The sequence below is a fragment of the Lynx rufus genome, unplaced genomic scaffold (genome assembly GCF_022079265.1).
Source record: "Lynx rufus isolate CCGP_SWC_20201006 ecotype Redwood Valley unplaced genomic scaffold, mLynRuf1.p SCAF_3, whole genome shotgun sequence".
NCBI lineage: Eukaryota > Metazoa > Chordata > Mammalia > Carnivora > Felidae > Lynx > Lynx rufus.
In genome coordinates this window covers 31,268,840-31,287,223 of record NW_025814845.1, presented here as the reverse complement: position 1 = coordinate 31,287,223, position 18,384 = coordinate 31,268,840, and the positions used below count along the sequence as shown (strand labels likewise).

At 42.0% G+C, this 18,384-nt stretch overlaps 1 protein-coding gene across 1 annotated transcript in view; it reads left to right on the top strand.

Moving 5' to 3' along the window:
- Positions 1-18,384, top strand: part of APBB2 (amyloid beta precursor protein binding family B member 2) — a 382,196-nt gene that overhangs the window by 155,917 nt on the left and 207,895 nt on the right. The window lies entirely within an intron of this gene.

Genomic DNA, 18,384 nt, shown 5'->3' with positions numbered 1-18,384 from the left:
CAAATGTCCATCAATGGATAAAGGAGATGTGGTGTGTGTGTGTGTGTGTGTGTGTGTGTGTGTATACACACACACAATGGAGTATCACTTGGCAATCAAAAAGAATGAAATCTTGCCATTTGCAACCACATGGATGGAACTAGAGGGTATTATGCCAAGCAAAATTAGTCAGAGAAAGACAAGTATCATATAACTTCACTCATATGAGGAATTTAAGATACAAAACAGATGAACATAGGGGAAGGGAAGCAAAAATAATATGAAAACGGAGGGGAACAAAATGTAAGAGACTCTAAAATATAGAGAGCAAGCGGAGGGTTGATGGAGGTGTTGTGGGAGGGGGGATGGGCTAAATGGGTAAGGGGCTTAAGGAATCTACTCCTGAAATCATTGTTGTGCTAGATGCTAACTAACTTGGATATACATTTAAAAATAAATAAATGAAAAGATGCTCAAGAAAATGAAACATTGCATCAAAATTTATTTCGTTCTGGTAATGAAAAACTCTCCTCTTCACGTGGAGGCTCTGGGTTTAGCATCTCCCTGCAGTAACAAGAGAGAGCAGAACCAAGAGGCCCTGGGTCAAGTCTTCACCAGTGTAGGAGTGGCCACCCTGGAAAGAAGCCTGTTTGGTGTCTGCCTAGAAAACATGGCAGAACAGTCCTTGGAGGGAACTAAGCGGGACTTCCCTTTTTATTTTCTACAGACTAACTTTCTTGTTCCATGAACAAGGAACCTGTTTGCATAGTGTGGTGAGTACCTGCAAATCTCATACCCAGCATTTTTGGGACAACAACTCTAGGGGCTTCTGAACAGCCTTTCCCCCAAATTTCAGAAGAAGAAAATTCAGATGGTGGGATGGATTAGTCTTCTGTATATGTGGGTAGATTTTGACTCAGAGAGAGACGAGAAGAATGTGTTGTCCTCAGGGAGGTGGACACAGAACTTCCTGCGAAAGGAGTAATTGAGAGGAAATCTTCCATCTAAACTTTAGGAGCTTAAGACCATCTTCTGGGAGCCACCTCTGGAAATGAAAGAAGAGAAATATGCGACTTTACGGGGCAGTTTTGAAAACAAAGCAGATAGAGTTATTTTTCCAGGTTTGCTGGGCACTTTGCTCATTTACGCAAACCTGAAATTATTCTCTGGGGAAGTGAACTCTGCTGACCTGAAAGAAGGTCACAAAAATCCTTGCAAAATGAAACCCATAGAATTCTGAAAGGAATGACTTGGCATCTTTCAGAGTCATGAGATAGGTCAGTTTGTTGTTAGCCTCTGTACTCTCCGGACTTTCCTTTAATGAGTGTGTGTGTGTGTGTGTGTGTGTGTGTGTGTGTGTGTGTGTATGCATGCATGCCTGTGTGTTTACGTGTATGTGTGGAGAGAAATAGAAAATAGCAAGCACGCACTATTGCATATTGTCTGTAGAGAATGTTTTGTTAAAGGTATATCTAGACTTTAAAAAAATTTTTTTGATGTGTATTTATTTTTGAGAGACAGACGGGGTGTGAGTGTGGGAGGCAGAGAGAGAGAGAGAGAGAGGCAGACACAGAATCTGTAGCAGGTTCCAGGCTCTGAGCTGTCAGCATAGAGCCCGATGTGGGGCTCAAACTCACAAACCATAAGATAATGAGCGGACCTGAAGTTGGACGCTTAACCAACTGAGCCACCCAGGAGCCCCTATATCTAGACTTTTAAGTCATTTTCTCCCTTTCAGTTTTATGGAAAATACTTACATCTGTGGAATTACATTTGTTTTCTCCTTAGAATTCGTTCTTCGGAGTGTCCAATCATGGGAAGTGTTGATCCCCATCTCCCAGGGTCTGAGATTCCCCAAATGGCTTATGTTGCATATTGCTTATTTGGAACTTGATACCAATAGATCCAACGTGATGTAGCTAAATCATGCATACCTGCTACCATTCTATTCTTGTGACTGGGGCTTGCTTAAGGGTAAAGAGGATTTCCTGTTGTTTTCCAATGTCAGGAGCTAGAAGCCTTTTGTTTTTGAAATCAGTGTTCATTCCACTGAAGGGTCCAGTTTAAGCAAGGCTTAAAAAAAGCTTCCCCTTTTTTTCTGATTGAGGAACAGGGTGGAGTTAAGGCTGGAGGGCGGATCCAAGCCAATTAATAGATACGGATTGATATGGTACCTACTATACTTAACGCTGTGCTGGCTCCCCAAGGATGGAGAAGAGTTACATACTGTCCTCAGAGAGTTTATGTTTTCATCTGTAGACATGACCAAAGGTGACAGTTAGCAAAATCAAATCATGTGGTGTAGCAGCTTAGAGGAGGGGGAGGCCAGTAAGGATATGTGTGATCAGTGAAGTTCAAGGACCACCCAGACCCCAGATTTTGAGAGCTTCCTCCTCCAATAGGACCGAGGTCTGGGAACAGATGTGATGCAGATCACGGAGGTGGCAGAGCAGCTGTGGGGTTGCAGGTGCCATGGTGTTATTTGAAGTGCACGTGAAGTGGGGTATCATGGAGGGACCTGTTGAAGCGGGACTGCAAGGGAAGGATACAGCCCCGTGAAGACAAAGAACATGTTCATGATAATGAGCTATTTATATTATTAATCTAGCCAGAAGTTCCTAAGAACTTCACATATGTTCTTTTAGTCCTCCTGGCATCCGTCTGCGATAAAGGTGCTGCTGCCGTCACTCAGTTACAGATGAGGACACTGAGGCACAGAGGAGATAAGTACCTTCTTTAAGGCTACTCTGTAACCAGTGTAGTTGGCATTTGAGTCCAGGCTGTCTGGCTCCAGGGTCTGTGCTCCTGACCACTGTGCTGCCTGCTTCAGTAGCTGTGAGAGGAGGAGGAAGGGGTTGCAAGCAAGAGATGCTGCTGGCAGGAGAGGAGATTCCCGGGTCGGGACTGCAGGGGGAAGGTCCTGGGGACGCAGTGTCTGTTTGGTGGCTACCTCAGGGAGCTAGTGACCTATGGGGAAGTTGGAGATCCGCTGCATCAAGATGGCCCCAGAAGCAGGATGGCAGAATGAACAGCCTAGAGCCTTTCTGTGTGCTGGGCTCTGGGAACAGAGCAGTGAATAAGGTAGGTAAGGTGGCCGCTTCCCTGGAACTTCCATTCATTCTAGTGACGGAGGCAGACAAGAGGAAAGCCACCCAATGGAGAAGATAATTACGGATTCTGGTCCGTGCTGTAGAGGAGTCAGTAGCATGACAAAGTTACTGGACAGGGCCCACGGGACATCGGGTGACATAAGGAGATGTCCCTGAAGAAGTGGTGTTTGATCTGTGATTTGAAGCATGGGAAAAGCCAGCTGTGTGAAGAACTGAGGAAATCTCATTGTGGTCAGTGAGAATGGAGACAGTTGAAGGAACGGAAAGGAGGCTAGGATGTCCAGAGCATAACGGGCATGGTAGGGCATGGTGACAGATGGGATTGGAGAAGGAGGCTAGGGTGAACAGACTTGAGAGTCTTCTTAAGGTGTGTTGATAATTTCCCAAGAGCAGTGGGAAGGCACTGAATGTTATGTGGGGGGGGGGGGAGGGGGAGGGGTGGTGTCATGATCCCACGGGAGATCCAGGGTGGTAGAGAGATGCGCTTGTTTGGTCAGGCAGGATCGGGAGGTGGATGAGAGAAGAGGGAAAACAGAGTGGGGAAAATACATTTAGGATGCTTTAACCCTATCCTTAACGTTTGTATCTCAGCTAAAATGGCCTTTCTGCCTAGCGAAAGGTGAAACCTCAGGTAGAACTCTGTAGAATTCATTGAGGTGCTGATGAGTATTCACAGCGCTCACCTTTTGGCCATCTGACTGTCAATTTTCATCTGTTTATATGTAGAGAGAAAAACCAGAACTTACGAACCTAAAGATTAACCAGTTTTTTTTTTGTTTTTATAGGTATTGGAATTTGTAAAACATTACTTTATATGTAACAGATGCTTTTGAGATGGAGAGCAAAAAACACTTAGGAAATAACTGTGTAATTGTCTTTTCTATTTATTGGATGACTTTCTTATCCTCAAGATGGAGACTCAAAATGGATACAAATAATTGCCCACCCAGTGCCTATATCCTGCTCCAATTTTGCTCACAGACTCTGCATTTAGTTCAGAGTGCATGGTGGTCAGTCTCAGACACTAGTTGTGATGGTCCAAGCCAATGTGTGGGTCCTGACCCCCGATTTCCCAGAGTTCTTTGTAACTGGTTCACACCAGCTACATGAGACCTGGTTCTGGCTGGTGAGACTTGAGAATAAGTCCTGTGGGATGGGAGTGGGTTTCCAGGAAAGCATTTATTATCCTGATAAAACCGGACACGTGAGCCTGTCAGTGCCCTTACTTGCTCTCCCCCGTGTTCGGCCTTGAATATCGATAGGTGTCTGAATGCATAGCAGCCCTCATGTCACCATGAGGTAACAAGCACGAAGGAAAAGCCAAAAGCATCACCGAGCTATCTGCTCTGACATTGTTCCTGTTGAACTGAACCAGTAACCCTGAGTTTCCCAGCTACTTCCTATTTATTGAATTCACCGTTAGTTAGGTTTTCTGATACTTAAAGCTGAATGCAATGATCATAGAAGTTACAGATGTTACAAGCTTTTTCCGTATGCCGTGATTGCCTTGTAACTGTTCTGTGATATTCAGTATGACCTTTAGCTTGTGTGAAAACTGCCTCTGAAAAGGACATTCTAACTTGTATTAAAAGTTGTTCACAGTTGAAAGCGATGAGTTGTGGACTTAGAAATGTAATTTTCAAAATAAATGAACTTAGCCTGCACGAACCTGCTGTAGCAAGTACCATGGAACCATGCTTCATGGCCGGTATCTTCCTTATGGCCTTTTTTATGATAGTCTTAGTCAGTGTTCTGGTGAACTACATTGTGTATATTTATGGCTTTGTAGGAAACTATAGCAGTACTAGGGGTAATAGCATAAATAGTCTGATTTCTTAAAAATGTGAAGCTCCAACAGGCTTTATTGGATTTCAGGGTAATGCTATTATTAAATTTTCTACTTCTTTTCAAACTTTTTATGGCTAAGTTCCACCCTGGGGATTTCAAGAAATCTGGGGGCTAGTTCTGTACTTTTATGGAAAACCATTTATCCTGGAAGTTTGCATTGCTGAAAATAGGGGTAGGGGAATTAATTTGGGTTTTCTTTTTTACTGGCTTGGACTTAGTGCAAAAACTCAGCGCATCGTTTTCCACGTGGAAGGTTGAAGTGGTACTGTGGTAGGCATCATGAGATAATTTAAGGTATAAAATAAAAATGGTCTTCTAAGCTCTTAGGAAAAAAGGATTATAAGTCATAGCATCCTCCAATTATAAAGAGAAATCTTAGCATCTAGTAAAATTACAGTTTTTTTCATAACCTTGGAACCTAAGACCTAAAACAATTTCAGTCATTCATTTCAAAAAATTAAAATGTATGTGGTTAACCTATACATCTTCTGCTTCGTTAATGAAAGATTATTCCAAAGGAACAACGAAATATCGTGTAACCCCAAGGGCCTTAAAATAAGTCTTCGGAAGCCATCGATTCTGACTGCCTCATTTTGCAGCTAGGAAACGAAGTCCCAGAGAGGACAAAGGTTATTTCTTTGTGGTAAACCAGAAAGACGGCTCTTGGGCAGGTGGGGGCAGGACCACAAAACCTGCTAGATGCATTAACACCTTCAGTACTGTCCACTGGAATTTTTTTTAATTTATTTTTTTCGAGAGAGATAGAGAGCAAGTGGGGGAGGAGCAGATAGAGAGGGGGACAGAATCCCAAGCAGGCTCTGTGCTGTGAGCACAGAGCCCGATGTGGGGCTCAGTATCATGAACTGTGAGATCATGACCTGAGCCGAAGTCGAGAGTCAGATGCTTAGCCGACTGAGCCACCCAGGCGCCCCATGTCCACTGGAATTCTTGATGACAGTGTCTTGGGTGTGATCAGTGTTTGGGCTCATCCTTCAGATATGGTGAAGGTTCGATAGGCACTGATGGGACATCAGTAGGTTCAGTAAAAGGGTGGGGAGCCCAGTCTGGTGCCCCTTTGGGGGTCAGGTGGTAGAGGAAGGGCTTATGTCTGCAGAGATTAGAGGCAAGTTGGAGCTAGTACATGGAGGGTCTTGAGAGCCTATGGATGGAATGGGGATTTTACTTGGTAGCCATTGGAGAACTCTTAAAATAGTTATGCTGATGCTGCTGATAGCTAATACTTCCATAGCACTGACTATACCACCACCATTCTGAGTGTTTCATGCACACACCTGATTCCTGCAGCAAGCCTTTGATGTAGGTACTCTCATCTCCATTTTACAGTTGAGGAAACTGAGGCATAGAGGGTAAGTGACTTACCCAAAGACACCCATAGGAGGTGATGGAGACAGAATTCAGACCCAAGTGGTTTGCCCCTAGGGTCCCACTTTTAATGCCCTGGAGCCGTAGGTATGGTGGCAGATTCTCTTGGGAAGACAAATCTGTAGAAGTGTGCAGGGGGCTGCAGTGAGGGCAGACCGGCAATCAAGAGGTGGACTACAGGCCTCCCAGAGAGTTCGTAGAACCCTGGCTTAGGTGCTGATAATGGCAGTGAAGGGATGAGAATTCAGATGCCTGTAGCTCCTAAGCATGGATCTCTGGTGCCAGACCCCAAGTGGATATGGGGGCCAGGGTGGGACAGCATGGCTGAGATCTTGCTTGGAGGTCTGCCTCACTGAACCAGGGGGCTTGAGGAAGAGACTTCATGGGGGGGTGGGGAGGGTGATGATTTTTTTTTTCCCCCAGCCCTGTTTTCTCACTGTGAGCAAGTAGTGCAGTGGTTCTTAACTTGAGAAAACCATCTGGAAAAAAGATCCACGTCAGTGTGTCCTAACATATTTCTGAGTTTATGGACCCTCTCGAGCTCCTCTGTCATTGTGATGCGGGGCCCAGAGGAGGTCTAAACAGTTGTTTTGAAGGCCATCTTAAGACAATTCTAAGGTGGCTTGTCCTCTTTCCAGTTTAAGAATGCTGGGTGTGAGGGCAGGCACGGTGGTGGGTGCGGCCTGCATTCGGGGCCTCCTTTGTTTCGGCTTCCCTGGCAGTGTTTCTTGCCTTCCGCTTTCCTCACTGACCAGGAGAGCCGAGGAGAGCCGACGGTGGCTAGAGATAGAGGAGGACCGCGGTGTGCGTGTGTGAGTGGACGTCCTGTGTTGAGAGGAACGCCCTGTTCCTGGTGGCGGCCTTGCGGGGCAGGGCGGGGCCAGTTTCTTCCCTCTGGCTGCCTTTCTGGAAAGAGTGTTCCTGGTCGGCCCGTTCCTGGTCTTCTCTGAGGCTTCTGTAACTAACTGTAAGCCCCCTGGCCGAAGGGCTGAGAAGGAACAGCAGGTTGTTCCAAGATCAGTAGCTGACACTCTTGTGGGAAAAAATCCGAAAGTGGACGAGAGACCAACACAGAGATGCCACTTTGGGTTTTTGTTTCATTATCATCCGCAGCCTGGGTCATTTTCTTCTTTCCCTCTCTCCTTCCTTTCATCATTTCTTTGCCTTCCCTCCCTCCTTTTTCTTCCTATCAGAGGAGGTGGAAATTGTGCCAGATCATTAAATGTGACTGCACCTATTTTTATCTTTGAGTATGGTTTGCCATCTTGATTTCTCCGGGAAAGGTAAAGCAGTTGCATCAGCACTGGCCGCGTGTGGAATTTATGCAACCCTATTCTCCTGGGTGTGGCTTTGTGATGAAGATGGGGAGCCAGAAGGCTGGGCTGTCCTCGAGCCCCTTATAAAACGATGGAGAGACAATATACACATGTGGGTTAGAATTCTGGTTCAAGTCACCAGCAGAGTGTCCATGCCCTCAAGTTCTGGAATCCCTCATCTGTAACACGGGGATCGTATTACTTACTTCACAACCATGTGTGACTCACACATGAGACCACACGTCCGAAAGAAACTGAGCACTCCTCCTATCTCCCGGTGTTCTCATCTAATTGAAAGTTTCCGGACTGTACCTTAGGATGATCCCGGAAATGCTAGAGGAAGAAGGGGGAATCTAAGTTATTGTCGTAACCTGCTTTATGTATGTTTATTCCATTTTTGCCTGGTAGCAACGTGAAGTGAATATTTTTATTTTCAAGATGAGAGAACTGAAGTTCAGAGAGGTTGTAAACAAAGTACTTCACCACCTGCTACATGTGTGACCTCAGGCACTTACTTAGTATCTCGCTGTCTGTTACTTCATCTATAAAATGGAGATAATGATAGCTCCCTACTCACACTGTGGTTATAAGAATTGAAATGGTTAATATGTATGAAGTCTTAAGACAATGCCTGGTAAACAACAAATGAAATTGTTTTCATTAAGACAATTGCCAAATGTCTCTATGCCACTATAGTGAAATCAGGATTGATTCCTATGCATTATGTGTTGAAAGGAGATTTAATGGTAATTTTTGGAAACATAGAGTGGATTTGATTTTCATGAAGACGAATTGGGGAAGTGATATGAGAAGCATCAGGCAAAGTCCAAAGGAGAGAGGAGAAAGGATTTCAAGAATGCAGGGAGAACAGAAGAGGTCCAGAGGTAATTAGGAGGGAGGTCAAAAAGGAAGTTCAGTGGTGCTTTTGTGATGTTGGTGAAGAGAAGCCATTTCCTAATTGCTTGCTTTTGACTCTCACCTTCAGGAACCAGTGGGTGAGGGATTGATAATCTCTGCAGATGGGATCTTTGGAGTCTCTGCTTTACCAGTCCCATCCCTCTTTCTACTTCCTGGGAGAGGCAGTGGAGTAGAATACAAACCTAAGGATTCTAGAATCAGCAGACCAGATTTAGAGCCTGGGCCCTGCTGCTTCTGAGCCATCTGATGTTTTGCAGGTTTCTCAGCCTTGCCTTAGGTCCGTGTCTGTGTAAAATGAGAAAAATGGTGTGTGTCTCTTAGGGCTTGTCAGACCTGAGAGACACTGAGCACACTGTTTATGTTTATTTAGCCCAGAAGAAGCCTTCAACAATAGTTGCTATTACCCAGGGCTTAATATGATCTGCTAGGCTTTGGTTAAAAACTCAGGCTCAGTAGGCATTATGTCATTTGTGGTGACATTTGGGGGCAATGCCCTTTCTTGGATGAATCCCAGCCAAGACCATAAAAGACTCCTGGCTCCTATCATTGTCTCAGTTAAGAATCTGGCATGGAGGGGGCGCCTGGGTGGCTCAATTGAGTGTCCAACTCTTGATTTTTGGCTCAGGTCTTGATCTCACGGTTCGTGGGTTTGAGCCCTCTGTCAGGCTCTGTGCTGACAGTGCAGAACGTGCTTGGGATTCTCTCTCTCCCTCTCTCTCTGTCCCTCTCCTGCTTGCATGCATGTGCTCTCTCTCTCAAAATCAATAAGTAAACATTAAAAAAAAAGAATGTGGCATAGAATTTTGAGTTGTTTTGAGGTATACTTAAAAAAAACTATTTATTTATTTTGAGAGAGAGAGAGAGAGAAAGAGAGTACACAAGCAGGGGAGGGGCAGAGAGCGAAGGAGAGAGAGAATCCCAAGCAGGCTCTGCGCTGCCAGTGCAAAGCCCAGTAGGGAGCTCAAACCCACCGACCTGTGAGATCATGACCTGAGCCGAGATCAGGAGTTAGGTGTTTATCTGACTGAGCCACCCAGGAGCCCCAGGGTATGCTTTTATCTGCTTCTCCTTCTCCTCAAGAAAGTGTCTTAGAGCTTAAAGAACAGACGTGGACATAGTCATCTTCTATTGGGTTCCGAGTACCTGGACCCTCATTTCCCTTCCCTCCGATTTTTAACATACAACAGTACTGCTCAGTGGACTTTATATCTAGCAATGAAACAAAATTCCAGTATAAACTAACAATTTTGCACTTGCAGTCTTTGTTACACAGATTTTTTCTCGTTATCTCATTTATTCTTACTACCAAGATAGGACAGGGGAATGAATAATGGGTTTCTCTAAGAAAAATTAAAAGGTGACTAAGTGAAGTAGGTTCCTTGGACTCACGAATCAAGAAGTCAGATTTCATATGTCCTGACTCCCTATCCAGTGCTCTTTCAACAAGGCCATGTTACCCCTCAGCCTTTCTCTTTGCTTCTTAATAGGGCCTGCCAGGGTGTTCCCTGCTGTCTAGGAGGCTTTTGCCCTAGGAGGGCCTTCCCCTTCTCAGGTAGGCTTTGCCAAATGACCTGTGTTAGCTCCGAGGGAAAACTTGAAATCCTTTCTCCAAAAACTCACGCGTTCTACTTCAAATGAAATCATTTTCCTTAGCCAATTTAACAAGATCCTTACTCTTTCGTTTCCTTTAATTATCTTTTTTTTTTTTTTTTTTAAAAAGGGGGAGCTGGAGAAGACCATCTGTTTTATGAGGCAGTTCATCTCTTATGTTTTCTCTAATAGATATATGAAGGCCCAGTTAAGCAAATTAAGGCTTCATCTCGTTCTTGTTTGGGATTGTTCTGTTTGGTGCTTTTGCGTCACTGCCATCGGCATTTCTTGGTTGTGTATCTGGGATGTCTTGAAGTGCAGATTTTATGAAAAGATGTTATCTTTGTTCCATGAATTGCAGGCACTGTGTGCCATTTTCGATATAGTGCCAAACTATCACAACAAGGTTCTTTGCTTTTTTAATCCCTTCCTCTCCACCACAAGAAGTCCTATTAACATGTTTTCTGAGCTGCAGAGTAAAATCTTGTCAAATATAGCATGGAAGGCAGATGGGTGGTTGCTGTCTTCCTTTTCACCAACTCTAAACCTAGTCTTTCTTAGTAAAACTAAGCCTTATCACCTCTGACGCCAGAGGCTTCCTTTATGAATAGAAGTCCTATGCAGTGAGGGGGTGGGAGGGATGGGGAGATGGGGTTACTCCTCCTTTCGTCCCTTCTTTCCTTCCTTCCTTCTTTCCTTCCCTCCTTTCAATGTATAGTATGTACGTAGAGAGTTTCATGTACAAACTTTCCTTCTTTCACATTGACAATAAATAACTCTTTGCTCTGAATATGAAAATGCTTCACTCATTATAAAAGAATTTACCCGGGGCCCCTGGGTGGCTCAGTCGGTTAAGCGTCCGACTTCGGCTCAGGTCACGATCTCACAGTATGTGAGGTTCGAGCCCCGCGTCGGGCTCTGTGCTGACTGCTCAGAGCCTGGAGCCTGTTTCAGATTCTGTGTCTCCCTCTCTCTCTGACCCTCCCCTGTTCATGCTCTGTCTCTCTCTGTCTCAAAAATAAATAAATGTTAAAAAAAAAATTTTTTTTTTAAAAGAATTTACCCAAATCAGCAACACACAAAGGTTTGGAAGACATTTTTCTAAATCCTGCCACCCAGAGATTACTGCTGTTAACATTTTAGTGAACTATTCTATACATTCCTTCATGGACTATTTATTGAACATCTGCCATCTGCCAGACATTAGGAATATACTGATGAGTGAAACAGAGGTAGTCCCTGCCTTCATAGAGCTTTGCAAATAGGGGAGGGAAAGGTAATAAAAGAGGGACTATGTAAATTATATACATATATATACACATACACACACACACACACATGTTTCTAATTCAGATGTGTGCAGTTCTTTTATGTCTTATATAATTTGAAAATAATCTTTTACCCTCTTTTGAAATAGTATATTATATTTGAATTTTTAAAAGCATGTCTTTTTGGCATGGTTTCATTGTAAGGATATCACTCTGTTCCTTATTCTTTGTCTTTTCATAGTGAGTTTATGGGATGTAATCTTGCTAGTGTTCTGTACTTTTATAAAATTTTATAGAAGTACAGAACACTAGCAAGATTACATTCCATACAAACACACTATTAAAAAAAAAAGGAACAGAATAATATTCTTATGGACAATGAAAGCATGCCAAAAAAGATATGCTTTAAAAAATTAAAGTATACTATTTCAAAAGAGAGTAAAAGGATTATTTTCAAAATTATATAAAGTGTGAGAGAACAGCATACATCTGAATTAGAAAAATTCAGAAACGGGGTGCCTGGGTGGCTTAGTTGGTTAAGTGTCCAACTCTTGGTTTCGGCTCAGGTCATAATCTCATGGTTAGTGAGCTCAAGCCCTGCATTGGGCTCTGTGCTGATAGTGTGGAGCCTGCTTGGGATTCTCTCTCTGCTTCTCTGTATCTCCCCCGCTCGCTCCCTCTCTCTCTCTCTCTCTCTCAAAATAAGTAAACTTAAAAAAAAAAAAAGAGTAAGGGCGCCTGGGTGGTGCAGTCGGTTAAGCGTCCGACTTCAGCCAGGTCACGATCTCGCGGTCCGGGAGTTCGAGCCCCGCGTCGGGCTCTGGGCTGATGGCTCAGAGCCTGGAGCCTGTTTCCGATTCCGTGTCTCCCTCTCTCTCTGCCCCTCCACCGTTCATGCTCTGTCTCTCTCTGTCCCAAAAATAAATAAACGTTGAAAAAAAAATTAAAAAAAAAAAAGAGTAAACCATGTATTTTAGAATATCAACCTAGAACAACCCATGTCAAGATAATCTAGTAAACATACTGCCTTAAAAAAAACCAAAACAAGAGAAAAGGTCCTTTGGGTATGTAGACAAAAAGAGAAAAACGACAGAATTAGGTTGTTCTCAGACTTTCTGACAGAAACACTTTATGCCAGAAGAAGAATGGAATAACATATTTATGGCACTCAAAGAAAAGATGTGAGCCTGTATTTTTTAAGTCTAGGAAAATTGACCTTCAAGTATAAAGAACACCAACTATTATTATTAACATGCAAGAAGTCATGGGAGGAAATATTGTTCCCATGAGCTCTTCCTAAGAAATCTCCTGAAGAGTGAGCTTTCAACACCAAAAATAACCGGGGAAAGAGAAGATGAGCCTGTAATATCCCTAGACAGTAGCAAGGAAGCTATCAAAGATTGGGGCCACGTCAGAAGGACTCAGGAGCCAACCTAAAGATGGTCCTAGTGGTAAAAACTGGGACGATTTGAGGTTCAGAAATGAGGGTTGTGAATATGTTTAAGTCCATGACCTCTCATGATATGAAAAAAAAATTATTGGTTACCATCTGAGGTTAATGGAACACCAATTTGTTACCTTGAAAGTAGTCAGAAAAGAGTCAAGTATTTATCCTGCCTTTCTTATGTGAACTGACTACTGGATAACCATGTAGTAGATGATGGGAAGAATCTCCTAAATTTTTTCCACTCAACAAATGAAAATGAAATGAGAGAATTAAAATATTACCATTTTTACAATCTCTGTTTATTTAATGGATCCAAACGGTGAGTGACAATGACTGCAAACATTAGAAACTGGTGAAAACCAGATATTATGTGCTTCCTGATGAAAGAGCATCCCACCAAATGGATTGAATCTCAATTTTTTCAAGCCTCTGAATCCAGCTGCCAACTTGCAGGAAATTCAGAGGACAGTGCGACGTGTTCACTTGTATCGTGAGTATGCAGTCAGCAGAATCCATACTGTGGAAACTCCATAGCTCATCTGGCCCCGATTTTTTTTTTTTTTCAATTTTTAAAATTGAAGTAGAGGTGACATGCAGCATTATATTAGTTTCGGGTGTACAACATAGCAGTTTGACAGGTCTCTCTATTATGGTATGCTCACCAGAAGTCTAGCTGCCATCTGTCACCATACAGAACTATAACAGTACCATTGACTGTATTTCCTATGCTGTACCTTTCATGCCATGACTTACTCAGAGCTGGGTTTTTTAATGAATAAATTGTAAAGTAAAGAAAAAGATGGAGGGAGACATAAATTACATGTAACTTAAAAGACCTATGAAATTTTTAAAAATGGGAAAGAATTGACTATATTGACCAAGGTCATACAGTGGGGTAATGAAATCATAAAGCAAAGCAAGGAAATAATTACTATAAGGTCAAGATAGGTTTGTTTACTTTTGGAAGAATGGAAGAAGTTCATGGAGGGCCTTCTGGGGTGGCTAGAAAAGTCCTTTTTTTGATCTGGGTGATAGTTGTAAGAGTGTTGTCTTTATAATAACTAATAAACTATTTGTTTTGTGTAATTTTCTAAATGTGTGTTTTATTTTACCACAAAAAGATTTTTTTAAAAATTTATGAAAGAATGACACTATGCCTGCCACCTTTATTTTAACTTTTCATTATGACAATTTTCAAACATACGGAAAAGTTAAAAGTACTGTGTACGTAATGCCAGTATACTCATCACACTGTTTTATAGCTAGTTTTTTTGTTCAATAATACTTAATAGAGATCTTTCTAGATAACTATATATAGGACATCCTCACTTTTATATTTTTATTTTTTTACGTTTATTTATTTTTGAGACAGAGAGACAGAGCATGAACGGGGGAGGGTCAGAGAGAGAGGGAGACACAGAATCTGAAACAGGCTCTAGGCTCTGAGCTGTCAGCACAGAGCCCGACGCGGGCCTCGAACTCACGGAGTGCGAGATCATGACCTGAGCCGAAGTCGGATGCCCAACTGACTGAGCCACCGAGGCACCCCTCCTCACTTTTAAATAATGCATAATACTCCACCGTAGAGATGTAATTCAGTTTCCTATTGATTTTTTTGTTTCTGATTTTGTTCCTGGTAGAAATAATGCTTCCAGTATGACCTTATGACACATCCCTAAAATTTGCCATCACAGGGTACTCTGACATGCTGAGTGTACATGGTTGTGTGTTGTGTATGAACAACGGGAGAGACCAAAGATGAAGCCTGTATTGATCAAGACATTCCTGTGTAACCCAGGGAGGGAAGGGAAGAACTTGGTTCCCCACAGTGGGATCCTCACACAGCAGCATACCTCCCCTGGATTGATTGAGGTTTAATTCCAACGGCAAAATGTTATCTCATTTTGACTGTTGCGGGTATAATTCATGTATCATTTATCTATTACCACAGTAATGTTGCATGATGAACCAGCGCAAAATTCAGTAGCTTCGGCAATAGCCGTTGGTATCTACAGGATGGCCGAGGGATGCTCACGGTATCTGCTGGGCTCTCTCATGGTCCTGCAGTTAGCTGCGGGCCCAGCATGCAGCCCTTGGCAACACTCTTCCATGTGTTTGATGGGCAGCTGGCTTAGGCCGGTCTAAGATGGCCTCGGCCAAGAGGATTCATCTATCTTACCTAAGACTCCAGCATCCTTCCGAGAGGCCAACCTGGATGTGTTCTCATGGCAGTAGCACAGATCTTAATCGTTTTTCAAGGGGCTGGAAGTGGGCCATGCTTTTCAAGCTTCTGTATCATTCTATTTGCCAACCTCCTAATGACCAGAGCAAGCCGCACAGCTAGGCCATAGTCAGTGGGAAGGGGCTACAAAGTTAGGGGGCAGAGGGCAAGGATACAGAGAGGTGTTAATTGAGGCCATTGATGCAGTCCACTCTACAAAGCCGTCCAGCAGCATATTTTAAATTGGTACTTCTTAGAAGCATTAAATATTGCTGTTATTTCTAAACTGCAGGTGTCCTGCCTTTGAAGTGTGAAAAATGGGGGTCAAATATATTTTTGGAGGAATCATAAAGCTTTTGCTTCATTTAAAAAAATTATTGTTAAGAGTTATAAAGGTAATTCATAAATGGAAAGTCTACCTTTATTCTGTTTTAAAAGTATTTCTTTTCCAATTTTGGTATTTTCCCCCCTGGGATACATTCCAGGAAACAGTTTTCTTTGCGCATATTTTTTGATAGTGTTCTTGGAATTGATTTTAAAATCTGGCACTGAGAACACCGAATCAAGTAAGATAAAGAGCTAGAATCACAAATCAGTGTCCTTACGGGTTTTTGTGTAAGATATGGACATTAGAGATAGGATTAGTCCCTGCATCTTTATTGCTGAGAACTTTTTTTCTATTTTAAGTTACGTAAATGGAGAATTTAGGCTTTTCCAGAACAGTGATTCTTAACAGTAGATAATATAGCTCCCAGGTATGTGGATGGCAAGAAATTGTTACTAGTAATAAGATCTCAAAGCTTTTTTTAAAAAATCAAGTTATTTTCATTGAGTGAAATATGGTATGCCATACCTCTACTTTATTCTCTGTGGAAATACAAAATACTAAAAATAAAATTTTGCATATGCATATACTTACTAAATACTCTTCATTATGTATGCATCATAAAACTTTACACACTTTAGTTGTTTAATGGAAACTGTGTGTATTGTATGCAGTAGGCAGTTTAAAGGATTTTTCAGAGTTCGACTGTGGAGTCATCTGATGCAGCTGTTCCAAATTATAGATCTGAAAATAGAGATTAAAGTTCTTTAGGGAAAAATATTTGAAACCTTAAATGATGATTGAATCAGTATGAATTTAGAGATAGGTCCCATCCTAGAGTGCAATGTCTACTTTAAAAGTATTTATCAACGAATCCAACCTTGTATATTTTCGGGAGGGTTAAGCGACAGTTTTTTGACAGCCCTTCGTGTGCTTGGCAAGCTACAGTAATGACTTCAGTAATGGCAGAAAGAAAGTTCCCATTATAATTGTAGTTCTTCGCTCCATTCTTGGACTCCGTTTATTATTTATGAACATTTTCACAGAGGGCAGGACAGGGCAGGGAGGGAAGAAAGAAGATGTGGGCCACCAATCTTTCAGAAAGCTTACAACCTTGTTGAGAAAAGAGGTCATATGTGTAAGAAAAAATAATATCTGCCAGGCACTAAGCAAAGCAGGCAGGCAACCTGCTGTATCTCATTTGATCCTCGTAGTAACTGTCACATGGATGGTAACCACGATTTGCAGTTGAATAAGATGTGCTTCAGACCTGAAGTACTGGTTCAAGATCATATAGGACCTCAGTGTCAGAGTTAGGAAGTAGAGAGATAACTCTGGGCTGATGTTATAACTTTCACAGCTGGGGAGGCTGGAAGTGTCTACAGCACAGCGCCCCTTAGGGACTGTGGAAGGAGGCCCCCTACTTGCATTTCTGGGTGGAGACCAGGGCACCCTGTATAACAAAGAATATTTCACTCTGCAAAGCATATGAACACTGTACCAAATACTCAGGTAGGCAAACAGCATGTTTATAATTGCAAGAGCCTAGAAGTTCTAAAGTATTTTTTATGGCTTTAATATACACTATATATTCTAGAAGTGGAAACTCCTTCTAATTGTAAGATGACTTGTATTTAACATTTTTTTGGAATTTTCTTAGAGTTGTTCAGCGTTTTGAAATTGCTGTTATTGACAGCAGTGCAGAACATGATTTCTGGGTTGACAACACAGCACATGCCTGGCTCAGTTTGTATTTATAGTTGTTGCACTCACAGCAATCTACCCATAGATCATGACTGCTAGTGTAGTTGGGCCTGAGATTTGCTTATTGAATTATATCTCTCCTTTTCTGGAATTCATGTGTATATGTAGTCTACTTATCTATGAATTCCACTTCAAGATAGTAAAGGGACCTTACAAAATAACTTGTTATAGCAAGGGATTGTTTCTGGTCAGATTACACTGGGTTAGAGTTTTCAGGAAAGTAACTCTTTGAAGGCAGTGCAGGATTTAAGTAAATGAGAGGTTCTAGAATCAATTGGGTATTAGATTGTCAAGGGTTAAAAGAACTTTATTCTAGAGGTTGGGTTGGGATTCTCCCCCTCTCTCTCTGCCCCCCACCAAATAAATAAATAAGCATAAAAAAAACAATTAGGTAGTTCAAAGAAAATTTTATCAAGGATGCAATACTTAAGCTGTATCTAAATGGATGAACACAAGGAAGTTTTCATTTTTTTCTTGGAAAAAGAAGTATTACACATAACTTTAGCTTACTTGGGAATAGTTTCTCAACCTTATAGTTAAAAAGATCAGGCAGTGAGAGCAGGAAAAGATCCCGGTTTTATTCAGGGTTGCTGAAAGCTGGCTGGGACTCCCCCATTGCAGATAGTAGTTGTGTTGGGCAGTGCCCTCTCTGCCCACAGTTTTCTCATCCCTCAGAACAAGGATGGTAACTTGCTCTTGCTGCTTCTGGAGTCTGCATTACCCCTTATGGTTTTCCTACCCTGCCGACCTTTTTTGAATAGTACCTAAATTAAACCCACCTCAGATTATTCAATTTGATCGTATCATCTCTTCCCGACTTGAAACCTGATAGGTACGGTGTGTAATTAAGAAAAGATAAAATATACAATAAAAATAAGGGGGAAAAGTTTTTATTCTAAATTACAAACACAGTATCACAAATAAAAAGAATAATCAGTAACACAAGTGGAACACATTAAGGGCATGATTAGTGTGAGAGATGGCATTCTTGGTCAGGGGCGTATTATATTGACAAAAATGAAGACATTGAGGTTTGGATTGTTATGATAGGAAAAGGTGAGGTATAGATAAAAATTTGAGTTTATTTATTTATATCCCATGGGAAAAAAGCATATAATCTCATACTGAACCAAATACAAGTGGGTATTTAACTTATATACTTATTCATTTGTTTAATAGTGCTTCCATGATTTCTGCTTCAGGACGTTCTTCTGT